Source organism: Girardinichthys multiradiatus, chromosome 2 (genome assembly GCF_021462225.1).
Source record: "Girardinichthys multiradiatus isolate DD_20200921_A chromosome 2, DD_fGirMul_XY1, whole genome shotgun sequence".
NCBI lineage: Eukaryota > Metazoa > Chordata > Actinopteri > Cyprinodontiformes > Goodeidae > Girardinichthys > Girardinichthys multiradiatus.
In genome coordinates, this window is record NC_061795.1 from 48668880 (window position 1) to 48696490 (window position 27611).

Here is a 27611-nt window from a genome sequence, read left to right on the forward strand (position 1 = left end):
AAACGCTATTTTACGTTAAGGCTGTCCTGATTGGTGATTGGCCGGTCGGATTCTAAAGATAAATAGTTTTCTTTCAAATAAAGGTAAAATGCTGTCAGTCACACTAAATGAGGTGCAGATGCGGTGCGGTCGTGCTGCAGAAAGCCACTCATACTGCGCTGCAGCCAGCCTGGCCCAGGTCCGGTTCTGGCTGTGGAAACAGTGCTTCCAATAGCAGAAGTTGATGTGGGTTCACATGCATTCTGGGAGTTCTCGCGAGAACTACCCCGAACATTTAGCAAGTATTTTGACCCCTTGTCCCCGGTTATGAAGTGATGTTCACGTTTCAGAGCATGCAGGCAAAACAAGAGAGGAAAATCCCTGTCTGCTCCTTGCTGTTGCTATCCCTCTAAATGCGTAAAAACAGCTATGGATTTTATTTTCTATCCGTGCACATAGCTATCTTCTTTCGTCCTCAAATAGCACCTTGTTCCCTTGTTTTCTGTTTACACTAGCCACGTTAGCATATGTTGGTGGGTTGATTTTATTATGAAATTCACTGAAACTCTCTCCTGTCTGGCTTCCTGTCTGGCTGGTAAAATTCATGAGTTTGATGCAGAAGCCGCTGCGGCGTCCGGCCAAACTTCCTTGTTGTGGAAACAGTTTGTTGAGCCGCACGGCCTCGGTAACCGCAACCGCATTACATCTTGGCTGATGGGAGTATACACATTGATTTGAATGAGTTGGGCTCTTTGCGGCGCCCGCACCGCACCGCACCGCACCGGAACTGAACCGCGTTCAGTGTGAGCCCAGCGTCAGTAATGGTGGAACTAAACCCCAAATCAGCTGTTTTTGCAGATAAACTGTATAAATTAGGCTTTACGGATGCAATTTTTATGTTACTGTGCAATTGTTAACATTTTTATGGAAACTTGTTTAATTCAGCAATATTTGTCCTGAAACTGTCTTAGTGCTGCCCTCTTTGAGTTAAACGTGGCTACTGCAGTTGAATTTTCCAATTGGTTTAAACGGTACAGCTTGATACAAGTCTACGTCAAAACCCCACGTTTGGGTATAAAACCATCTCTGTCAGACACATGCCCCCATAGCGAGTTCTGGAGAGTACTAAGTTAATAACTATATAAATGACCAATCTAATGCAGGAAATATGGCAAATTAGAGCTTTTTTTTCCTGGCAAACATTAGGTTACATGCAGCTGCAGAAAGAATGTAATCTCTTGGTGCAGTTCTAAATGTTGATGTCTGTAAACAGTTAAAAAAAGAAGAAAATGTGTTCTAAAGAACTAAATGATACATACTCTTGTCTATAGTCTTAGTGATACAGACAGAGACAGACAGCTCTGTAACTCTTGGCTATTTGTAGGAAATATCTGCTTCATTTTACTATAAATATTTTAGTTTCTAAATAAAAAAACAAAAAAAAAATATGTACTAATAATTTTAAATTAGCCTGATTAGGAGGCTTCTGTATGAGCACTGTGTTACTGGTAAATAACATCCAGGGACAGTAAAACCACCAACAGAGGTTTTCAAAATTGTTAAAGATTATTCATTTACCCTTTCTGAAGATAACTCAACTGTAACAAGATATGCAATGTTAAAATGTTTGTATAATATGTAAACCAGTTTTATTCCTGGATTTGTTGCCAGGTCAGAAGGTGGAAAGGATGAACTTGGTTTTAACCAGGAGGTTCCATTGCTGGAAGAAATGGAACCTCTGGGTTTGTTAGGCTGCGTTGAACTGGAAATGCTTTAAGACTCCAAAAAACTGAAAGACTTTAGCTACACTGAAACACAACAGGCAGTGCCCAACTAGGGAGAGGATGTTTTGGATTGTTCAAGCGGAGAACTATGCAACGTGTTGTTTTCCACTGCCTGGATAACATGTTCACTTGTCTTTCCCATTTTAAAAGGAGCTAAAAGAAAAAGTCCTCTGTGTCACATATATTCATATCTCAGAAAAATCGGAAGTTGCAAAACAGTGCAATTTACAAAGGAACATTTATGAGTTCTGGACTAAGACAACAACTAAGTAAGAAGAAAAATTTTCCAGCAATAGATGAATGTTGTAAACATCAAGCTTTAGAAACGTATAGAATGACTTCCTGTTGCTCCAAAAGAAGAGAAACAGTACGTTCTGTGAAATACGTACAGATTCTTCATTATTTTTTCTAGAAACACACAGATCAGGAAGTGTGTTTGACAAGAAACGAGCTGATAACATTCTTAGGCACGCTCATAAATCATATCACACTATAACTGCTGCAGAATCCTACGTAATATAAGAGCACGGTCTATTGACTAGTAACCTATACATTCACAAAAGGCCTCCTGAATCTTTCCATTGAACAGTAAAGCATTTCAGTCTTCACTCAATATTCCTTCACCTATGACTCTTCTACCACACACTTCTCCCCTGCCTACATCTTAAGGCACAAATGATCTGAGCTCAGCTTATTTCACAGTTGAAGCTGTGCTCCTATTTGAAGCCAGAATACTACACATCAGGTGTAGTATTCTGGCTTTAATAAGGTGGTTATCAGTGTGGCACCTTTACTTTTACACAGTGACTCATTCTCACAGTCAATCAAGGTTTTCCACCTTGTTGCATCTGTATCTTAATCATCTCTGTGCTCAAACGTGTTATAAGTGCTGGGTTGTGGGATTTAATTAAAGGCACGGTGGAACTAAAGCATTTTCCTTTCTGAGGGGCCTTGTTAAACAAACAGAACAATACACAGGATTTATTAGGGAAGGAGTGCTAACAAATCCTCCAGGGCAATTAAAGAGTCTGTTTCATTTTACTGCCATGTTAGCAGATCATCATAGCATCTGGAGGAGGAATGTGGCAGGTGGAAGAAGAAATCCTACCTTTCCCGGAAGACTAAGGAAGCAGGGGGAGAGACTGTCAGCACCTCAGACTGGCTGGTCCAAACTCTGTTAAAACAAGCACTGTATGCATCAGATTCTACCGTTGCAATTAAATGTCTTACTTTTAATAACATTTACACATTTCTTCATGACAAAGTATGTAATGAATCTTCATTGATTAAGTGACTGGTTACATTAGTGCTTTTTTTACCTTTTTTATTTTCATGATAAACATTGTAACAGTAACTCTGTGGAGAACTTTAAACAGAGCGATGCAGGTTTTTCACATGATGGCCTTAAAGTAATCGCACCTTATCCTCATGTCATTGAACGTCGCTCTATTTAAGAGCGACTGAAAGATGTAAACTTCAGTTTTTTTAGGGACAAACCTTTGGTACTTTATGAAGGAAAAAGCTGCAACATTTCTCATAAAAGGTAAACACTTGTTGACTGTTAGCATGTAAGGCTGTGCCAGGAGCAGTTCAGTTAGGCACATATATCTGTCCTGGTGTAGACTGATAATGTTTGCCTCTCTGCTTGCTTTAGATGTCACTATAATGCCGGTTCATGCCCTAAGGTCATGTTGTCATCATGGCCACGTCATGCCAAAGTGGGGCTAGGAGTTAACTATCACACCCCCCTCATAAGATCAGATTCCCATTGGGAAACCTGATAAAACAACAAAATAACTGAAATGACACCAACACACACACACACACACACACACATTACTCGCAGAAGGTTAGTGTCCACATTTATATCCGCTCAACCTCTCTTTTATTGGTCTTGCATTGCTGACATCAACATAAGGATCAGATGTTTTAGCTGCTAACAGTGCTTCCCAGATGGATGTGCCAAAAACACATCTGAGCCATTCAGAACTGAGCTTTTCAGCCTTACATAAAGTAATGCCCTCTCAGAAATGTCTAAACGTTCTTGTTCTGTCTCACAGGTTGTTAACGACTAAGCTACAAAAACTGCATTAGCACTGTTGGCTCCAGGTGTCTCTGTGTACGTTTCAAGAATAACCTGTCAGCTGGTAAAAGGCTGGACTGAAAACCTTTAGAGGCTGACCTTGCAGCATCTAGCAGGATACAGTGTAACAATGCAAACATGGCCAACATGTCAAGGTGAGGGGGTAAGCCTGGGAAGCAGATGCACTTGTCCTTTTCACACCAATGTTAAAGTGCAAATATGGATTTCCTGAACTTTTCAGTCATTGTCAGATCAAACACACTACAGCAAACAAAAAACACATGCGCTCAGAGCTGCAGAGCCAAAAGGAAGGTACACACAATATCGAAGCGCCTGCTGCCCAGCATGAATGATGGTCCTCCATGAGCGTCCTCAGATGAGCAGGGTAGGAGACATCCGCAGGCTGATTTAGTGCCTCAATCGCGCACAAGAGGGGTCACTTTTCTCTCAACAGTATGACTTACGAGGGCATGGCTGCTATTTTCATTTCCATTTTAGTTTGAGGAATGATAGGGAAAGTTCCATCTGTAAGAGCTGTTGCGTAAGCACACGGATGGACACCGACCTTTATTAATACCTTTTTGACATTTTCTACGGTTTGGATATCAGTCAGTCAATCAGTCATTTTCTACCGCTTATTCCATAGTGGGTCGCGGGGAGCTGGTGCCTATCTCCAGCAGTCTATGGGCGAGAGGCGGGGTACACCCTGGACAGGTCGCCAGTCCATCGCAGGGCAACACACAAACAACCATGCACACACTCATTCATACACCTAAGGGCAATTTAGAGAGACCAATTAACCTAACAGTTTGGAGATATTAGGGTATTATTACAAATGCAGGAAGACATTTTGGCTGGAAGGCATTTTCCCTTAAAAACACGAGAAACTTGTGTTAGATTCATTCTGCATCAGTTGTAACTTCTCGGACGATAACATTTTTTTATTTTCTTTTTTTATTGTCTTCATTATGTTTTATTTGAAGGAAAAAATCACCTAGTATATTTAACAGCATCTCAGTAAATTATTTCAGTGATTAAATCCAAAAAGTGAAACTGATTTTGTATGGATTGATTTTAAACAGAGAGATAAATGTTTGTTTCAGTTATTTGGATGATTATGGCTCACAACCAGCAACGGGAATCTTTAGGCACTTGGATCTGATTACAATACAGACACTAAGATGCGATCATTAAATCAACTGATGACATAAAAGTGACATTCTGATTCTCAATGATGCTTGATGGTTGCAGATCCTTCGCAGTAATAGTTGGGCCTTCAGCATCGCTAGCTTGATGGGCTTCTGGATTATGGTAGCAGATGTTTTACTTGCATCTACAGTTTAAAATGTGGAATACAGTTTCTTGTGTTTATTGTGTTTGAAAAGACTTTCTTTCATTTTCACACATCCTGCATATGGTTTGGACCTTGTCCAAGACCTTTTTTTCCCTTGCATGTTATATTGACCCTAAACCATCCAGGTGCCAAACATCAGAGTTCTGCCTTCTGCATTCCTAAAATTAGTATCTCAAAAATCCCACTTGTTTAGCTTTAGTCAAATTGATTACTTATTTGTTAACCCATTTGTTTAAATAGGCTTTAAGCTTTCTCTTTCTGTGCTTCCAATGGAAGTTAAGCTCAGTCTCTTTCTGATTGAACAGACATGCACTTTCATATCAACAGTACCAAGAAGATGCTGTAGCTTGGATAGCTGGACTTAGGCATGTTGGCAGTTGTTAAGACAGTCAGCAATCTGCATTACGTTTTTTATCTGTTTATCACAAAAGAAAAAATATCAAATGATCCAATCCGTTACTCATTTTACCAGCTGACCCAGAAGGACTCAGCAATGAAATATAAACAGTTAGTGTCACTGTTTTGAATGTTGAGGTCAGATGATAATTGAAAAGATTGAAGGAAAGAGAAAATATTACTGACCAATAGAGGAGAAACGTGCCAACCTCAGTATGGACTAATATCGGAAAAAGGGACACAGGCAGCCAAAACAAGACAGTTTGTTCCTCTTATTTGCAAATTGAATTAATCAGGCCTCCATTGATGCACTGTGTAACAAGACAAACATAATTAGATTACATCATTACCCCTCATCATTATATGCTTGCTTCCTTTCCTCTCCCTGGGGAACCATAAACAGCCAACTGGATTGCCAGCTCTGAACAGTGGCCACAGAAAAGCAAGATGGCTGTCCTCATTCATTTAATAGAACAACTGAAGTTCACAAGAAAGATGTTTTTGATCATCAGAAATCAAACGGTAAGTTTGTCAGAGTCGTAAAGCTAAAAACTGTGCGGTCTGGCTTGAGATGTTATCACTCACTCCCTGTAAGCCATATTTACCATGTGTGGTCACTTACTGTTTGTGGAGCCTGTGTGATCTAGTCAGCTTGCTGCCTGATGTTTGCCTGTGCAGCAGCCATGATGATGGAGAGTTATTTGAGGAAGACATTCTGTGTTACACAGGACCCAGGCAAAGAATTTTCATGCCGTTGTGGACGTTCATGCCAGAGAAATACAATACAATCTAAATACAATTCCTTAAAATTTGACACGGAAAACATCTGACCTTGGAAGTCCTGCTAAAAATCTCCCCGTTGTCCAGGCAAAGACAAAACAAGAATCATGAAAACTGACATTTACACTAGGAGAAACCCTTTAAGGTTTCAGACTGGGAATAAAATATGTGGCCTTGCTTGTGGCCCCAGAAAACTAAATATCCTTGGTTTAATATGAACATACAATAAGGAAAGTGGTGTTGAAAGCTGCTCTTGTGCTGTGTGGGTAAGCCTATCATTTTTCTCATGGGAGAGAGCACAGCCCTGCAGCTGTGGCGTGCGCAGAGCTTCCACAGCTGTGGAGGAGGTGGCGTCAGCCATCCTTGGCACTCATTGCCAAGTCAGCTGAGAATGGCTGGCTTCCCCTCGCACTGGGAAACATGAGTGTTAAAAACTATGATGCACTGCTAGATAAGCATGAAGTCAGAGTGGTGTGTGATATGTCCCAGGAAAAGATCATTTTTATTAACAAAGAATTCAGAACAGTCAACAAAAGAGACAATCAGCAGACAAAAAATAAAAAATGCAAAATCCAATCTTTTAGATGGGAGTTCTATAAATTATATATTGAAATCAATGTCATAATTGAATAGCATATTCTTGTGAGTTTTTGCAGTCTGTGGATAAATAATTACACCCTTGTTTAACTCGCTGTAGGTTATATGAACAATATGCTGCAGGTAGTGTTACCATTCATTCCACACTCAATCTTCTTTTGCACAAATTGATAAATTGAGACATAAGCATGCTTAATCTCTGTTCCATGTGCAGCTTGTGTAGAGGGATAGTAAAATTGAAATGACAGGACGTGGAACGAAGCACGTCCAGGGGAAATGGAGGCATCACTCCTTCGTTTATAGAACTGACAGGATATTGATCGCTCTTCCTCCAGGCCTTGAGATTCAGAGGCAGATTTCACCAGTCTGCATGGGCCTATCTGTGAGGTGGCATACTGCCGATTCTGCTGAGCTACCACCGCCAAAGGGGTAATCTAAATGACCATCATCTGCAAAAACTGCTCACCATATACCTTTCCAATTTCTTCCTCATTCTATCTCTTTCTCCAGCTTTTCTCTGTTCATTCATATAATCCCTGCATCAAGCAGCATCCATTTCAAATCTGTCAGTTCACATCATTTTCTCTCCACTCATCAACCCTTCTGTCTCCACTTTTCATCACATCACATTTTTTTCTCAGACCATATCTTCTCTGTAGAAGAAGTCTACAAGAACTCTATCACTGGACCTAATTCTGCTCTACAGCTCTGAAAGAGAGAGAAAACCTCAGATTCAACGCTCTCGACAGCTGGATCGGCGAGGTCAAACTCTTGTCTCTGCATATATACTCTGCAGACTTGTTACAGTCTCCTCCAGCTGTACCTTTTCACAGCATCAAATACAATAAGAGAAGAGATGGGATGCATTTCAAAATCACCCAGGAATGCTAAAAAGCAGCCAAAAAACACATTCCGATTTATTAGAATATGCAGCGCTGTGAAAAAGTATTTACTACTTACGGATTTCCTCAGTTTTTGCTTTTTTTTTTTACATCAAAAAACTTTTTAAATCAGACTAAGAGAACATGAGTTAAAATTAAAAGCAGTTTTCAAATCATTATTTCATTTATTAAAGGGGAAAAAGCTATTCAAAAACACCTTTATCCTATGTGAAAAAATATGGAACGTAACATTTCTAGGAGTGGCCAGCAGGCCAAAATTACTCCAAGACCGCATCAGCAACTAATGCAGGAGCTCACAGAAGAACCCAGAACAACATCTGAAGTTATGGTGGCCTCACTGCCTCAGTTAAGGTCAGAGTTCATGATTCAATAATGAAAATAGACTGGGCAAAAATGGCCTCCATTGTTGCAGACCAAACACAAACAAACAACCAGCTTTTAGGTTTAGGGGCAATAGTTTGAACAATTTTTTTTCTCATATATTAGCCAAAGATAATTCAGATTATTTTTCTCTGATATTAAAATTTGTTTAATGGTGTATTTTAAGGGTGACCAAACATAGCAAAAACAGAGGAAATCTGCAAGACGTTCACTGCACTGTGCAAGCAGCATGGCTGTTTAAGCAAACAAGCAAGGGCAAATATTCAATTAAATTATTGTTTCATTCACTTTTAACTATTGGATACTGAATTTTAAATGAGAAAACACGCAGCTTTTTGGACAAACTTTGGTCCGGTACACCACAAAACCTCAAAGCAAAATCTGCATAAAGAAGCCCTAGGTAGTTATTGGAGTGGACTGCTGTATAATTTAGGACTGTATGAGTCGTGCCTGAGTGTTTCTAGCTGCGTTGTGGTCGTGGAAGTTAAACTGGGAGGCTGTAGGGGAGCTATCCAGCAGTGGCTGTCAGCCAACCTGTGTGGCATTGCTGACTGCTGAGATAAATGCCTAGAGGTGTGTGCAGAAGTTACATTTTAAGAAGCAGAACAGAATTCAGGGAAACTTTTAACTGTGAATTACTTTTTACAACAACAAGCAAATAAAGTCTTGACCACAATTACAGTAATGACTCCATCAGTAAACACACAGAACTGGAAGAAAATACAGTTTAGGCTTTAGCAAATTCCTCATTATCAAAATTTTCTCTAAATCAGCAAATTTAGAGAAAATTTGGGTCTCTCGGCTGGCCCGGGAACGCCTTGGGCTCCCCCTGGAGGAACTGGAGGAGGTGTCCGGGGAGAGCGACGTCTGGGCGTCTCTTCTGAGTCTGCTGCCCCCGCGACCCGGTCCCGGATTAGCGGAAGACGACGAGTACGAGTACAGCAAATCTTTAAATTTCTTTTCTTTTCACATAAGTGTTTTTTTTTCTACTCTCATCACTATGCAGTAAAAAGATTAGGTGAAAGACTGATAAATTGCCCAACCTTGGCCAAGATTCAGAGGAAATTAGGTATTTGAACATTGCTGATTGATTTGTACTGGCTCACAAACCCGCACTTACCATTAACATATACAGTAAGGAAACTGACCAACGAGGTCAGCAGTGTGTTAATTTCCTGATGAGGAAGACTCTGAAGCAGAGCATTCCACCTCTGCTCCACCCAATGAAACTAACTGTCAGCTCACACAACATCATTTATCGGTGACAGCCATGCTGTTAAGCATTAAACATCATGGGTGAACAAATCACCATAACGGCTATGCTACTTCACCATCAAAGCAATGACTGTAAACTGGATCATAAATTGCCCTCACATCAAACAAGTCACTAGAAAATGTACATAAAACTGTTGGTAAGAGTGCCATTAATAGGGTTGTTTCTTTCTGCATATTAGTGTGTGATCATGTAAGGCATTTTATTATCATTCACATTTGCATTCTTCATGTCAAAATACAGTAATTTATGCCTAAATTATTACATTTAAAAGTAAATCACTAAAAAGCAGCTGTCCTGTAGATGAGCAGCTGATCATAAACATTTAACAAAAGACAAGAATAAAAATCTTTATCTTAAATTAAGAGGAGCTTCTATGTGGAGGACAATACAAACATACATAAATTGCTCAATAAATACACAGCATGCCAACAAAAGGAACAGCCAGTTTAAACAATTTTAGATTGTTAAAATAATTAATAAAAATGTATTTCGCAAAATAAGCTGATAGTGCCATCTGAATTTCCTACTATGGCTTCTTTAAAATTTTAAGTTTCATTTTCCAGCATGCTGGTTTGTGCTCAGATCTTGCCTAAATGGTTTGTAGTTTTACTATGAGTCTACAGTATGACATAAGGTGCATTTTAGCCCCTTACTTCTATGGTCTACACCTTAATTAAAACTTTTAATACACTTAATTATGCTTCCAACAATATGACTTCATGGTATAAACAAACTGTTTATTACCCCTGTTTTTCAATCTCCATTTTCTTAGTGGCTGTTAAATAAACAGATGGACTCAGGAGGTATGGACAACATATGCAAAGTAATGCACTGCAACATGAAAAAAGGAATTTTCACAAGATAAGGTCTCAATTCACAAAAGCTATTTATTTTGAAAGGAAGGTACACATGCCAAAGCTAGATGTTCATTTCACATATGCACATGATTCATTAATAATGTAACATTACAATCCAGTGACATTGAATGAGGCCTTGCATACAAGTATTCACACATATTCTTTTGAAAACCTGGAATCCCAGGAGGGAGAGTTGCCAGCCTTCAGACTGCTGATGATAAAAACAAACAATTTATCCCTGACAGATTGCCTAGGCCTACAAATGATGTTAAAAAAAACCTTCTGTCTTCTACCGCCATCCTACTGGCAGATTTTCAGTGTCAAATGCCAAATGCCTACGCAATTTCAGTTGGCACTGCAGATGCTTTGTTTTTATTCTCACATATTTACAGTCAACTGTAGAACACCTACCATCCAGTTCCATTATACATCTTACATCCACCCACTATCCCGACAATAACGTCACAGTATTTTTCTCCCCCTTAGCTTAGCAACTTGATGTTGCTTCACTATTCTAACTCTGCACCATTATTGGAACCTTTGAAGCTGCAGCTTAACACCACAATGTCAAGACAAGAAACATGCAAAGGTTTATCCACTACCCTGCAGAAATGTCATTGGTGGCTTAAAATACATTGCACAGCAAATACACAACAGACAACCCAATAAATGTTCTGGACAATGACCTCTGTGGTTCTGGAGGACAGACAAAAAAACACACATTTGACACAAAGAAACATAATTGTATGACATTGTACATTATATATGAAATCACAATAAATTACTTGATACTGGTGACATATTCAAAATTATTACTTCTTTAAAAACTGTTATCAATACCGATGGGTTCCTTTGAGGCACGAGTTCTCATTTTCAGGAGTTCCAGCCAGAATACAATATATCAGTATGAGAGCAATATGCAGAATGTGGATTAGATTGGACATTTTAAATATACAATCTTGATACAAGCTACACTTCTCTGCCACATTCAGGCATCTAAATGTGGTGAAGACGACTTGCTGAAGTTCAAAGTGAGCATCAGAATGGGGAAGAAAGGGATTTAACTCAAATTGAACCTGGGATGGATGCTGGTGCCAGATGGGTTGGTCTGAGTATTTCAAAAACCACTGATCTACTGGAATTTTCACCTACAGCCATCTCTGAGGTTTACAGAAAATGATCAAAAACAGAATAAAATATCCAATGAGCAGCAGCTGTGTTGATGACAATGCCTTGCAGTGGTAAACTGGTTCAGGATGATAGAAAGAGAAGAGTAGCCGAATAAACCAAGGTATGTACAATACCATCAAACTGATTTCTAGAACATGAAAATAAGTTCACTGGACTCCAATAACCTCTATAGTCACAAGATCGCAATCCAACAGAACACATTTGGGATGGAGTTAACCAGCAAATTCAAACCATCAAGGTAAAGTCTAAAAAATCTGCATCAGCTGTGTGAGACTTTCACGTCATCAGGCACCAAAATCTCTAAGGAATGTTTCTGTAACCTTGTTGAAACCATGCCGTAAAGGCAAAATAGGATGAACCTTTCACTAGCAATGGGTACGTATTAAGTGGCCATAATATATATTTTATTTTATTTAATATATATTACTACCAAAAAGTTGGGGATATTTCAGGTGAAATTTCAGGATGAATCTAAGATGCACTATAACCTTTAGGTGAACCTAATGTGACCTTTTCCAAACCTTTGAATGCACATGTCCACCCGTTCAATGTTTCAGTGCTTTTTGCTTAACTTGCTGTTCTTAACGGTAAAATTCACAACAAGTGTTTGATCCATGAATCAATCAAAAAATTTCTGGGTTCAATCAGAATTGGTTTTCAAACCGTCCTCCTCATCATGCTGTCCACATTTGGACATCATGAGACCAAGACAACACCTAACAATTGATCAACATTACCTCGCCAATGCTTCAAACAGGATGTTCTGAGATGGAAGTGACCACTGAGCTTTGAGGTTGCTCAGGTTGCAACGCAGATACAGAGAGACTGGAAGAGTCACAGGACGGTATAGAAGTGGACGACCTTTGGCCACATCCCACAATGATGACTGCTTATTGGTGAACAGTGACCTGCAGAACCAGATGATGAATGCACCTTAACTTCAGGCACATTTAAGAGAGGTGAGAAAACTGTTTACATCAGTGTGGTCTGCATGTTGGACAACCTGCAAGGGTTACCTGACCACACCACCAGGTATAGGCATCATCTTCTAGCTTGGGCCAGGGAGCATTTCGCTGGACGAGGGACCAGAAGGCCTCAGTGCTGTTCTTTGATGAAAGTTGATTCATGTTGAGCAGAAATGAAGGCAGCCAACAATGTCGTAGACGTCAAGGAGAGCGCCTTGCGGCAGCCACTGCTGTCACCAGACGAGCCTTTGATGGTGGAGAGACGGAGCCTTTTCAGTTGCAGATCTCTCTTTTTCTGTGGGGTCTGCCAGAACACTTAATGAATTTAAATTCCCTTTAAAAACTCATCATTTTACACTAGCTTTTAACTCCAGAGATCATGAATAGTAGGCGGCCAGCCCTTGTACTATGTTTGGCCTTTATTGTTTATTTTATTGCTTTTATTGTGTTATCATTTACTGCCTCTAGTATTGTGATTATATCTCACATGTTTTATTCTGCTGCACAGCACGTTGGTTGCCTTATGGTATACTATGCTTGATTGATTGATTGATTGATTGATTGATTGATTGATTGACTGACTAACAAGCCTATGCTTGTGACTGTACACAAGCCTAATTTCCTCTTCACGGATGCCAATATTCCAGCTCAACTCTGTACCCCAGAACCTCATTGACCTGAGAGCCGCCCTTCAAGAAGAGTGGGATGCCTCAGTAGACAATAAGTTGACTTGTGAACAGCACTAGACGTCGTTGTCAAGCTGTGATTGATGCTCAAGGTCACATTAAACATTACTGAGACACTGACAAATGTTATTGTGGTAAAACCACCACTGATGTTGGCTTTTGTTTCAATAAATAGTTTCAGATAAGGAAATGCATGCTTCTATTGAAATGCCCTACTTTTCCAGGCAACTGCTGGGCGGATGAGGCTCAGGTGGTAGGAGTTTGTCCTGTAATCTATGAGTTGCAGGTTCGAACCCCTGCTCTGACTGTCTCAGTTGTTGTGTCCTTGGGCAAGACACTTCTGCTGATGGTGGTCAGAGGCTTGGTGTCACCTGTGTATGATAGCCTCACTTCTGTCAGTCTGCCCCAGGGCAGCTGTGGCTACAATGTAGTTCACCACTGTCAGTGGATGAATGGGTGGATGACTGATAGTGGTGTAAAGCGCTTTGGAGTCTCTGGGGCCTTGATAAAGCACTATACAAGTTCAGGCCATTAACCATTTATCGTATAGTATCACTGTAGCGTGAGCTTTTTAAGTTTTCTATGAATTTCACCCGAAAGTCAAATATCCCAAACTTTTTGTGAGACTTAATGATTTCTAAAAATATAACACTAAATTGGTTTAAATTTTGATAGGGTTGTTTTTCTGCATATCAGGAGTGTGTGCTCATGTAAGTCTTTTTATTATCATTCATATTTGTATTCTTCATAAATTGGTTTAATCAGTTGGTTTTTTTGCCGTGTTGGCTTAAAATACATCAGTCAAATAATATTTTAGGAAATGTTATGTAAGGCTTGCAGTTTCTCCTTTATTGTTCAACTGAGGAAAAAAAATATAGTTGGTCCTTCGTTTTGCAAAGAAAACTCCTTGTCAGAACTCCTCGAGGCTGTTGCAAGGTTTGTTTCTAATGAACAATAGCAGGTTTTAAGTTTCACGAGAGTTAGGCGAGCAGATTATCGCCACAGTCAATAGTCAACACTTATCTACAATCATCTCAAAGAGTTTGAATTGAACCCAGGTTTGTTGTCCCTTGTGTGTATGTGTATGTGTGTGTGTGTGTGTGTGTGTGCAACTGTGTTTCAGTACCTTTGTGCCTCAGTTGTTCAACATGGACACATTTTGCCTGCTTGCAGCCAAAGCGTACCAGCTTGGCCCTGTAGCCTCCAACTGCTGATCGGATGCCCTGGTCATGGAGGAATCCAGCATGCAATCAGAGGCATCTGCTGCATCCACTCTGCCAAAAATTATCTGTCTCCTGCAAATGCACCCAGACTCGCTACAGCATTTGTGAGGACAATCCTCATGCCAAAGAGGTGTGCAGCTGTGCACCTGTCAACCCAGACACACAAATATTTTTGGAAACACAGTCACCAGAGACTACAGTGCACAGGGGACTGTAGGGAGAGCAATTCCCTGAGTCCCATTCGGGGGAGTTGTCATGAAGCGTGACCCAACAAAATCCATCTCAGCAGTGACAAAAGCACATCATAGCCAGTTGGTGAAGTTCACAGAAACTGTTTTCTGCTGCTCAAAACTTCAAACGTTGCCTGCTATTAGAAAAAATCTGAAGGCTTTGAGTTACAACTGATTTCATTTCAATCTGAAGAAGCTAACATGCTGACAATTTTTATAATTAAATGAATAAAATGCTTTGATGTGAAACCCCACGACCAGATAATGTATCCTGCTCCTCCTCCACAGAACATGCAGAGCTTCATTCTCATATCCTTTCTGACATGGTGAAAGAATAAGTGGCAACAAGAAGAGGAGATTCTCAGGGAATAACAAAACTATGCCCTACTCGAACAAAAGATGTAGTATTAAAGTTCAAACACTCCAGTTAATTTCCAGAAAGCCCATCAGTCTCAGGGAATGCCCTACCAGATTTATAACTGATAACAACCTCAATTATTTAATTTCTATTACTTCTGAATTAAGGTAAAAGACAAGCTGGTTGCACAGTCTTGGGGGAATTAAAGTGGGGTATAGGGATGGAAGATGGGGATGTGATAAGTGTGGACAGGGAACAGTGTGGACAGGGAACAGCAAGCAGCAGATAAAATCTGTGCTTGCAAAACATAATTAGAAAAAATGGATGTCATATAAGTCTGTCCCACTGCAGTGCGGAGAACAAAGCCCTGCTCCAGAATGCCAAACACACGTTCAACAGAACAAAGCAATCCAGCTTTTTTCCCCTATGCACCATACATGTCGAGAGGCGATCTGTGTGTCTGCAGAGTTGCTATAAAAAGACCTTTAACACTGTTCTGCAAAAAGCACTATAGGGCATGTACTAAATGTTTAGAGGACAGTGCAACTCAAAGTGATCACAAGTTGACCCAGAATGTCTCTCTTCCACACAGCAGCTCTGTTTCTGAAGAGATGAAAGAGCTACTTTCCACTGAAACTCCAGTGCTACTTATATTTTACATCCCTTTCAAAAATGAGCCTGACTGCAACAGAAAAAATACTTTTCTAAAGAGATGCAATGGCATGTTTCCACGTAAGTGTTCTTTTAAATACTATACATGTCATATAAGTATTTAAAACAGTATCGCTGTCACATTTAGAAATTAGATTTTTTTTTTTATCTGCACTACAGCATATCAAGAGTTATGGGAGTAATGTTTTATAAACTATGTAAAGAGAGAAAAGAAACTGTGCTTTAGGAGTAGGTAATACAGTATTACTATGAAAAAGAGCTGCTGAAAAGAACTACAAGAGGAGAGTTATTTAGTTGTTTAGAAAGATTTAGTTAATTAAATTAACACAACAGTTAGCCGAGGACACAGGTTCAGTTATATGTGATTAAAATTGGTCCAATTAATTCCTATTTAATCTAATTAAAACATCCAACCATCCAACCATCCATCCATCCATATTTGAGACTGGCTTGTGGGTGAAACAGTTCTAGGAGGGAAACCCAGCTTTCCCTCTCCCCAATGACACTTTTAAACTTATTCTGAGGGATCCCAAGGCATTCTCAGGTCCAAAGAGATATATAGTTCCTGCAATGTTGGGTCTGTCCCAGGGTCTCCTCCCAGTGGGACGTGCATGGAAAACTTCTAAAGGAAGACACCCAGAAGATATCCTGATTAGATGCACAAACCTCCTTAACTGATAGCGTGATCCATTTCTCATGACCACAAGTAAGGGTCAGATCGTGTCCATGCAAACCTCTAACAGGACCACGGACAAGGGGTAGCTCTAGCGAAGTTCAATCTCACACTGGGAACAAGTTCAACCTTCTGTTGAGACTGCTGACACAGCTGGCAAGGATCAGATACCTATAAAAGCATCCCAAGTACCCCATACTGTCGCCACACTCCACAAAATGCCCATGGAGACCCAGTTTTTAACCTTCTCCATATCTATAAAACACACGAGAACAGAACAACCAAACTCCTACGAACGCCTCAGCACTTCTGTGAGGATAGAGGTCTGGTACAATGTTCCAGAAACTTGGTTGGACCCTTCTTTCAACAGTCTGGAATTTGCTTTATAATTAATTTCAATGCCATTATCCTTAATTTGAAAGTCAGATGTCATCAGTAAGCATTTGGATTAATATGAAGAGTTTCCTGAACTTCTGAATGGTTCTCTTCATCATATTGTGATGCTTTCTTTGGGAATTTCAGTGTGCCTGACCACCTATGCTGTTTTATTGTTGCTTGACGATAGAGATTAAATGTTTTCCAAACACCAAGAAGAAATTCAAAAAGTCAAGAATGGATATTATGGAACATCTACGTCCATCTCAATAATCTTTCAAAATAGAATCCATTTAAAAAATTTGAGGCTAAATTCGAGACAGACTGACTGAAAATGTTCTCCCTCTTTCTTGCTATCACAACTAATTAGACTTTAATGAGTTAATAATCACCTCGTTTGCTTCAGCTTTATATCAGTCTGATCCATGAAGAATCTGAATGTAGTTAAAAGGAGATTAACACCTTCTGACACAGATGTGAATACAGGACTGTGTTTAACGATGCTGACAGATAAGCAGTGGTTTGTTATCCAAGCCATACAATATAATATATTAATTCACAAGCATGCATGTTTACTGTCAAATTTAGGCTTATTATGTGTGTTCATAAAACAAGCTGCACCAGTGTGCTGGGGAATATAACCACACCCTATTATCTACACTTCTGTTTGTTTGTGAGCCCACAGTGATTTGCAGAGGTCATTGATGTAATTAGCTGACAGTGTTTGTGTTCAAAGACAGAGGAAACAGCACACCCCAAAATACAATGTATTGTCAAAATATTTGCATCTCTTAAGCTTTTCTACATGTTGTCTTGTTAATTGTCTTTATCAGGACTTTACATGGCAACCCGACACATCACAGGATTTTAAAGTGAAAGGAAAATGTACACATTTTTTGCAAATTAATATCTGAAAAGTGTGGTGTGCAGTTGTGTTCTGCCGCCCTGATTCAATACTTTCTAGAACAAACGTTTGCTCCAATTACAGCTGCAAGACATTTTTAGATATGTCTGCAGCAGCTTTGCAAATCTAAAGAACAGATTTAGTCCTTCAGCATTTGTGAACATCACTTTCAATTCTTGTCACAGATTCTCAATCCATTCCTTGGAATTAGGTCTGGACTGGGTCACCGTAACACAGGGGCATACAGTGATCTAATCCATTCCATTGTAGCTCCGGCTGTATGTTTAGAGTGGTTTGCATCAGTGGATTCTATCTAATCCTTTGGCTGTTTTGCAGCCTCTACCAAGGTTTCATCCAGCGTTGTCCTTTAATTAGCTCCATCAATTTTCTCATCAGCGCTGAGTAGCTTTCATGACTCTACTGAAGGGGCATGATGCTCCCATGACTGTATCATGGTGATATGGTGAATTAGGTTAGTAAACTGAAACGTAACACTTCTGTATGTTTATTTAGGCTCTACTCAGAATTTTGTTGAAACGTAAATTTGTTAGAAATGTATTGATGTATATAGACTCCAGTAAACTATGTGGCAACATTACATGAAATTAGGTTATAGTAACTTCAACATTATGGGAGTTTTTGGAAACCATAAATATTAAATTTAGTCTATTATAAGGCCAAACCAACAGTTAGCACCATAACTAAGTAACACCGCAACAAGGTAACTCACTGTGCGTCTGTTATATGATACTCTAGTACAGAAAGAAATTACAACTTTGCTGCCTTAGTTGTGCTGGTAAAACTCGGCTGTTGTAATGTTAGACTCAACAGTACTTTCTGTTTTTTAGTCTAAAACAAAGAAGCAAGAAGTTTTTAAGTCAGGTCATGTTCATGAATGACGCATGTCCATCACTAAATCATTGGTGTAATTTAAAGCTGAAAACAAGATGTTCTTCGGAGGCTTGGTTTGGAAACAGTTGCTCTGAAATTTGCTTCACATGTGGGATGATGTTTCCTATGACAACACATTCACAAATACCCCTATGGATATTTTTGTTTGATTTTTCCTAGTGCTTTTCATTTTACATCCAATAAAGGATGATTTGACTGTATCTGTACATTAAAAAGGACTTTATATTCCTCCACCTTCATATTTTGAGTCTAAACAATTTCCCCCCAAAAGTGCTGGAAGTTAACAATGAAATAAACCTATTTTATAAGACTTTCTCATCACAGTGACATCCTTTGGCCATGATCCTAATTTATAAAGTTCATCATAATGTCTTTTCTAATCACACATTATATAAAACAAATCTACATACCACTGTTAAAATCTAAGGTTTTTGAGATCACAAAATGAGATTCAGACAAGACATTTAAGCACATTTTCACCTTTGGGTAAAATGTAAAACATAAAAAAGCTGAAATAACCTGGTTGCATAAGTATGCACATCCTTAAATTAATTTTTGAGCCACCTTTAGATCAATCTCAGCAGTCAGTTTTCTGGGGTTTACACCTGTTTTTCTTTAATTTTACATAAATCTGACATTTTGACAGGGATGTATAGATTTATCCTATCCACTATACTGTATCATTACTGATCATACATTACATATTGAACAGGCACGCAGGAATATTTATGCGTGAAAGTAGGTGCATATTTCTTTTTTGGCATGCTGAATGCAACCTTTTTTGATGAATCGTTTCTAGGACCCTCTGCTAAGACCCAGACACTCTGTCCATACTAGGTAGGAAAGAAACAAATGCCTGGTGTAAGTCATCCATAGAAACAGGAGGAGGCAAAAGACAAGTGTGCACACGCAGACAAGAGTGAAGGATTTAAGAGAGAATTCATTTTGTAACGTGTTTGGGTCAAACATCATAAACCAGTAAGATGTAACACAGAAAGCAGATGTAAAAACACATTTTCTGATAAGTAATAGGTTGCACTTTACACTCTGGTCATATCCAAGAGATTAATCTGGGCAGACAACTAAAATGTGTCACCTTAAAAGTAACAGAAAAGTTACATTCACTTCCCATGAAGCTTCCACTGCAACCACCCCAGGGCTTAAATTCTTCTGGAACAAACTAGAATTAGAGGTATAAAATCAAGTCTACGAGAACTAAACTAAAACATGACATTCTAGAGTGAAAATGCACAAAATGACTCACTTACAATATTTCCAGTAGCTTCCAAAAGTATTCATACCCCTAAATGTTTTACAATTTATCATGTTACAACTGTAAACTTCAGTGCATTCTATTAGGATTTTAAGTGAAAGCGTGAGCATCTGAAATGTGTCGTGTGCATTTTCTGAATACTAGTCAGCACTAGGTAGTCTGTACTTTGCAGAACAACCTTTTGCTGTAGTTACAATGCAAGTCTTTTCTATGAACATCAGAATTAAGTATTTCTTTCAGATTCTGCACCTATGAAACTATGGCAAGTCTTTAAATTTGTTTTACACAATTGGACACAGGTCTAGTTTTTACTAGGCCAGTTTAGCACATTAATAAGCTTTGATGTATACCATTACATTGCAGCCTTTAAGGTTTCTCTCAGGCTTGTCCTGTACTTATCTCCATCCCTCTTCCTACTGTTGGGATTATGATTATTGATTAATTAATAATTATCAAGAATTATGATTAAAAATCATAATTTGAGAAAATTAATTTCTTAACCAAAAATCCTAATTTATGAATCGAGACCAGACATGTTGTCTGTTGTTGTAATTGTGGCTCAACGCCCTTGATAATTACAATTAGAAAATTCTCAGTAATAATTGATAACTATTTACTAGATGTCACTGTTTAATCAACCGTTTCTGCCGAAACGTGGGGAACTTTAACCTTATTTTGACTGACAAATCACTCTTACACAAAATAAACACAAACACCTTCTCTTTATCTACGTGACAATTATTAAATCAACAGTCCTGAACTTGCGAGACTTGGCGGCCTCAGAAATCAACAGCAATCAAGTCTCAATAACGTAAGGCATCCACATACAATTCAGAAGACATTAAACTATAAGTGGCGATTCTAAATCGCACTAACATCCTATTCTATCCCGCCCACGCTATTCCTAATAAAGAAATAAAAGGAATGAATGGGCTTTACTTGTTGAAGTCTTCCTTGGGCCAGAGAGGCAGAGAAAGGAGGGGGGGAAGAGTTTCCACGCGTCCGTGGATAACTAAGAGTAGAATGGTCCGTTTCTTCTGGCTTCCTTGGCAGAAAAGCAATATGACGGACCGTCAACAGTCGACTGGAACAAAACAAGGGTGGCGATTCCGTCTCCTTGAAACCTCCGCGTTTTTTTGGTAACGTGTTAAATCCACGTTGTCGATTGGTAAAGTTGAAAACTTACAAGCCTTCTTATTCCTGTAAGCTTAATTCGCTTACTTTTCTCGTTGTCCAACGGCGAGAATGAATGAAAGTCCACGTGGGATTTCTTCTCCAGAGTGATACTCCAGTTGCGAGGTAACCGCGTCTCGGTCCCAAGCTGAAAGCAATGGTGGGCCATCTCATACTCTGTTATATAGTTGACTGTGGCATCAGAGCTGCAACACCCCCGTCCTATCAGCCGTGGTGGCCGCTGGGATTTGTAGTCCTGGGATACAAAATGGCTGATGATGCCAGAAGGCCTCGTAGCGTCCAGCAACGTGCAAATGGTCCAATATTCAGCAAAACATGGTCCAACCCTATCAACTCTGATTAGCTTCCTTTTCCCCACTGGAAAAAAAGCCTTTCCACAGCATGACACTGCCACCACCATGTTTTATGGTGGGAATGGTCTCTACAGGGTAATGGGAAGTGTTTTCTTCCACATGCTTGCGGTATACTCTCTATGTCTTTTGGAAAACAGGACTTCTCATGTCTTTGTCTGAACAACGGGTTTCTTGTTGCCACACTTTAATAATTCCAGTATCCCCACAGCATGATGCCACCACCAAGTGTTTAAAATGAGTCTAAAAATATACAGTTTTCCAGTTGATAAGAGCAGAAATGCAGTAGCTTGGAGATGGATGTCTCGGTACATTCCTCTAGACGATTTCCAAAGCAAAACATCATATTCAGACACATCAGAGCTTGTCTGCGTAAACAAATCACTGCAAGACCTGCTCAACATTCTCTCTTTCTGTTATCTTATTTTTTACTACGCTTCCACAAAAAAGATGCTACAGGGACAACACCGCTAAAGCCAGCCTCCATCACTGTGCTCCGTATTTATCAGAGCACTGACAGACAGAATGAAGAATAGAGATGTCTGAGTGCTCACCCTCTTACGGCTAAATCTAGCTGCCAATGAGACAGGTAGAGAATTGGACAGGTTCTGTCCCACAGCTTTGATCATCCCTCAAGGATTGGCAGAGTGACTGCTGAGGCATGTCTGCACCACAGCTTATTTATCTCCCTGCATGAGAAGGACAGGCGAGACAGAAGGATAGCAGACCCAAATACAGATGGAGAGGATGTGTGGAGATAACTCCAAAGCAAGACTGGATGTAGGCAATTCCAGGTCTCACACGTGGGGTCAGAAACAGGGAAACGCTTTACAAAAGGGACTTGTTAATGACATACACTGTGGCTCAGATTCTAATGCGCTCCAATAATTCAGATGTTGCCATGTTAGTCTTTCAAAGCTGTGCTAATGAGAGGGGGAGGAAAAGAGACAGACATGTGCTGAATACCATGTCATTCCAATGTGTAATTCAGGAAGCATTAGTAATGAATTAGGTGCCTCGCTGTCTCCATGGCACCTGGCCATTGTTTGTCATGTAAGGGTCTTGGTGACCAAAATGTCCCAGGGAGAAGCTCCTTAGGGAGCTTCAGGAACACATCAGGCTGCTCACTAACGCACCATATGCCTGCGACTGGGGTGGCTATTCTTGTTCCAGATGTGCCTGATTTTTTGTGTGAAAGAGTGTTTTCTCGATTCAAACAGATTCATTCCTCAGTCTAGCGTAACCTTTCCCAGTCTGTCATGAATTCTGCAAATTCTCCAGTGCCATGTGAGAGAAAATTACTGAAAAATCATCTGCTGGATTTTTCCAGAAAGGAATGAAGGGCTAAAGGCCGAACAAAGGAAGGAAAATCACAAGAATGAAAGTGAAAGAAAAGAATAGACATAAGGAAAAAGAGAAGAAGGAAGAAGACATGGAAGGATAGGAAGAACAATATGATAGAAAATCAAGACTTGAAATACACATATTTTTCAACATTCCTATTTTTTTTCCATTGAGCAGAAATTATAATGAAATCTTCTCTGTTAGGGGATAAGATGTCTGGGGATGAGACCCTGTCTGAGGCCTTCTCTAACAAATTTGAAATCAGCCATTCCACTGAAAAACAGACAACAGATGAAGGACATTTAAACCAATTGCTAATATTTCCAGGTCTGGCTGTGTCTGCAAGTTCTCCCTGAAAGCAGACTGCAAGATGTTAAAAGGAGTCTCAAAAATCCCTAAAATTTAATCATTGGACCTACAGCTGGTGCTGCCTACTGCTGATATAAAATTCATGTCCAATCAGAAAGATACTGAACAAGTTTAACTTTCATGGGAGGGGTCCAAGGAGGAAACCTTTGTTCTCTGAGAAAATCATGAAAGCCAGATTGACGTTTGTCAGAGAGAATGAAGACCAGGACTTTTAGAATTATTTAGACAGATGAAATTAAAACCAAATCATCTGGACACCAGAACAGAGGACATGTTTGGGATAAACCATATAACATTGGAGAAAAGAACCTCATGTCAACTGTAAAGCATGGTGTTGAAGTGTTGTGGTTTGGGGATGCTTTGCAGCAGTAGGATCTGGCCAGCTCACCATCATAGAATCCACGGTGAATTCTACTGTGCATCGGAGGGTTTTTGAGGATATGTGAGACCATCTGAATAAAAATAAAAGATGATGCAGAACTGGACCCTGTAATATGGCAATGACGCAAAACATACCAGTAAATCCACAAAGGCATGGCTGAGATTATAGAAATGGAAAGTTCTGGGCCTAGTCAAAGCCCAGATCTTAAGCTCAATGAGATGCTGTTGCGTAAGTTGAAACAGGCTGAACATGCAAGAAACCCCTCAAACATCTCACAGCTGAAAGTGAGAAGTGGGATTTTCCTCTGACTGATGACAGAGGTGGTAGACGGATCCAAAAAGCTTCTCACTAAAGTTATTTCAGTCAAAGGAGATAAGACTAGCTATTAGGGGATAATGTGTCTTAACTTTTGCCTTTATTATAATGCATATTTCTGTTGATTCCTTTTGCTCAATGAGTAAAACAAGGTTAATTAATATCGAGATTAGACATCTCTTAAAAAAGAAGCAAATATATAATTGGGGGTCCAAATATTTTCACAGTTTTAAACCATCAGTCCCAGTGTTTTGATTCATACACAGAATTTCTTCCCTGGATAGTGAGCAATGTTCCTGCAGAGCAGAGCACATGAGGGAGGACTGTTGAATGTTTGTTGTGGGTGTTGCTGATGGACTTCTGGAATTCTGTGCATGACTGAGATAAAGGACACGGTGGGAGCGTGGAGACAAAAGGTGCACACTGAATAAAGGCTGACTCCAAGTGTCAGAATTGGTCCAGTCGCTCATAACTCATGGCCCACTTTCTCAACGGTGCGCTGCACAAAATGCCAGGTCTCCTCTTCTACACCTGAGCACTTAGTTTTAATGCATATTAATTAACTGCCACCAGCACTGACACACATGCAGATATTAAAGGCTAAAGTGTAGCAAATAAGCTGGAGGCTAGTGCTGAATGCTTCATGTTGTTCAAGGCAGGCTTATGAATAAACCCAGACAGCTTATGTATGATGCCAATTGGGTGACTTGAAGTTGCTGCAGTTTTGAGAAGCTCATCAATCGTTCCTGGAATAGAATCAAGTGATTAGCCAAAAAACAAATATTGAGGTTATAGGCAAATGACTAAATTGTTTATGGAAAGATAATGATGCCTTTGATTAATCTGTTGATTAACCCAAATCTACTTCAGCCCTTCAACTAACAAACTCTGAAATATAAATTAAAGGTCACCGTTGTCTCTTTATTTAAGGTAATCAACAATGGACTAAATTGCACTGTGAACAGGCACATTTACACAGTAAAATGTCAACACTGCTGGCTGTTTGACTTAGACAATAAACACTCTGCTGTAGTTTGGTTGATGCTCAGTGACCACAGTAGAGCTAACCAGTTGGGCTCGGCGGCAGAGAGGAAAACTGGAGACATCTGAAAAAGTGGACAGACTTCACCAGTGGTTCGACGGCTGTACAAGCAAGGATCCACAGTTGGAAGAGTTCTGTCTAGTCTGTGAAATATTCAAGGAAGGAGGCAGCATTAGCCAGCAAGGCCAGACAAAAGCTGGACACAAGCAGCTGAGGATGAGCTGTGCAATCAGAACTTTAAATCACTCTTAATCACTTTCTTCCAGAGGAACAAGGTCTAAAAGCCAGAAGCAACTAGGGTTTCACAAATCACATTAGAATAAAAGCACAGAATATTTTTTATTATTATTTTATTTAATCTTATATTCACTTTAGAACAAAAAAATTTAAGTATTATATAAAATCTGGACATTTCTATTTTATTCCTACAGCAGCAGAAAGGAGATATTATTTTTCCTACATTTGTTTTTTTATATCAAAAAGATTAAAAAAGCCGTAAACAAATTGGCTCTGAATAATCTGAATAAAACAGCCCATCTTTTCTGCAAAATATAATTTATTTGACAGCTACTGAGTGGAGATGAAGTCTAATTTTCATTTGCTACAGAATTGTCAATAAATAGACTGTCATCCATTTGATTCCACTCAATTCATCATTTATTCTTATCTCCATGTGTCAAACTCAGAGCAAGGCAGCATGATGTGTCCTTCAGCATCCTTCAAATGTTGTCACACTACTTTTTAATAATAACATCATTTATTAAAGCTAATCATAATCTCATAGCAACAAGAATTTGCTGATATTTGATTGAATGTATAAATTTAGGGCTGCCAGAAAAGATCTGAAATTAGGATTCAGCCAAGCGGGAAAACCTACACATGTCAAGCATGAAAGAAGGGCACACATTGTTTCTGTTAAATCTCGAGTCATTTTATGATCTGCAGCTCCTTCAACAGGAAAATTAGACAAACATTCGGACTTTCTCTGAAAAAGATTTTATTTCCAAACTGCTGCCCTCTGTTCATGGCCACATCATTTGAGCCACTTTCAGCACACAGAATAGATGGGCAGATTTGTTTTCATTCCAGACTGCAACCCACATTTCAGATAACACAATTTTACTATGAACCTGCAATACCAAACACGCATTTGAACTGTTGGCTTTAAACATTAATGGATACCATCATTCATTATGGAGAATGTAAACACTGACATTACTGACCCTGTGAGGACTGCACAGCCCTACGGTTAAAAGATTTAACAGTATATGGAAGGAATCCTGGTTCTTTAGTGTCTTTTTGCATTTTACCAAGGAGCCCATGAAGGCTCAAAGTGGTGTAAACACAGTTCTTTAAAATCACTGCCATCACCTTTCACATTGTCACATTACGAAAACAAACTTTTATGCGTTTCATTATGATTTCATGTGACAGACCATCACAATCAGCGTCTAGTTTTCCAAATGTGCATAGAAATAAAATTATGAAAAGTACAGGTCCTTCTCAAAATATTAGCATATTGTGATAAAGTTCATTATTTTCCATAATGTAATGATGAAAATGTAACATTCATATATTTTAGATTCATTGCACACTAACTGAAATATTTCAGGTCTTTTATTGTCTTAATACGGATGATTTTGGCATACAGCTCATGAAAACCCAAAATTCCTATCTCACAAAATTAGCATATTTCATCCGACCAATAAAAGAAAAGTGTTTTTAATACAAAAAACATCAACCTTCAAATAATCATGTACAGTTATGCACTCAATACTTGGTCGGGAATCCTTTTGCAGAAATGACTGCTTCAATGCGGCGTGGCATGGAGGCAATCAGCCTGTGGCACTGCTGAGGTCTTATGGAGGACCAGGATGCTTCGATAGCGGCCTTTAGCTCATCCAGAGTGTTGGATCTTGAGTCTCTCAACGTTCTCTTCACAATATCCCACAGATTCTCTATGGGGTTCAGGTCAGGAGAGTTGGCAGGCCAATTGAGCACAGTGATACCATGGTCAGTAAACCATTTACCAGTGGTTTTGGCACTGTGAGCAGGTGCCAGGTCGTGCTGAAAAATGAAATCTTCATCTCCGTGAAGCTTTTCAGCAAATTGAAGCATGAAGTGCTCCAAAATCTCCTGATAGCTAGCTGCATTGACCCTGTTCTTGATAAAACACAGTGGACCAACACCAGCAGCTGACACGGCACCCCAGACCATCACTGATTGTGGGTACTTGACACTGGACTTCTGGCATTTTGGCATTTCCTTTTCCCCAGTCTTCCTCCAGACTCTGGCACCTTGATTTCCGAATGACATGCAGAATTTGCTTTCATCTGAAAAAAGTACTTTGGACCACTGAGCAACAGTCCAGTGCTGCTTCTCTGTAGCCCAGGTCAGGCGCTTCTGCCGCTGTTTCTGGTTCAAAAGTGGCTTGACCTGGGGAATGCGGCACCTGTAGCCCATTTCCTGCACACGCCTGTGCACGGTGGCTCTGGATGTTTCTACTCCAAACTCAGTCCACTGCTTCCGCAGGTCCCCCAAGGTCTGGAATCGGCCCTTCTCCACAATCTTCCTCAGGGTCCGGTCACCTCTTCTCGTTGTGCAGCGTTTTCTGCCACACTTTTTCCTTCCCACAGACTTCCCACTGAGGTGCCTTGATACAGCACTCTGGGAACAGCCTATTCGTTCAGAAATGTCTTTCTGTGTCTTACCCTTTTGCTTGAGGGTGTCAATAGTGGCCTTCTGGACAGCAGTCAGGTCGGCA

At 39.7% G+C, this 27611-nt stretch overlaps 1 protein-coding gene across 3 annotated transcripts in view; it reads right to left on the reverse strand.

Moving 5' to 3' along the window:
• Positions 1 to 27611, reverse strand: part of tspan9a (tetraspanin 9a) — a 310877-nt gene that overhangs the window by 237640 nt on the left and 45626 nt on the right. For 2 of the 3 annotated variants that reach the window (XM_047387605.1, XM_047387613.1), the window contains one exon: positions 2872 to 2937. The exons of the other annotated variant lie outside the window; for it this stretch is intronic. The gene's annotated coding sequence lies outside the window, so the exon portion shown is untranslated. The remainder of the gene's footprint in view (positions 1 to 2871; positions 2938 to 27611) is intronic. 3 annotated transcript variants of the gene reach the window in all.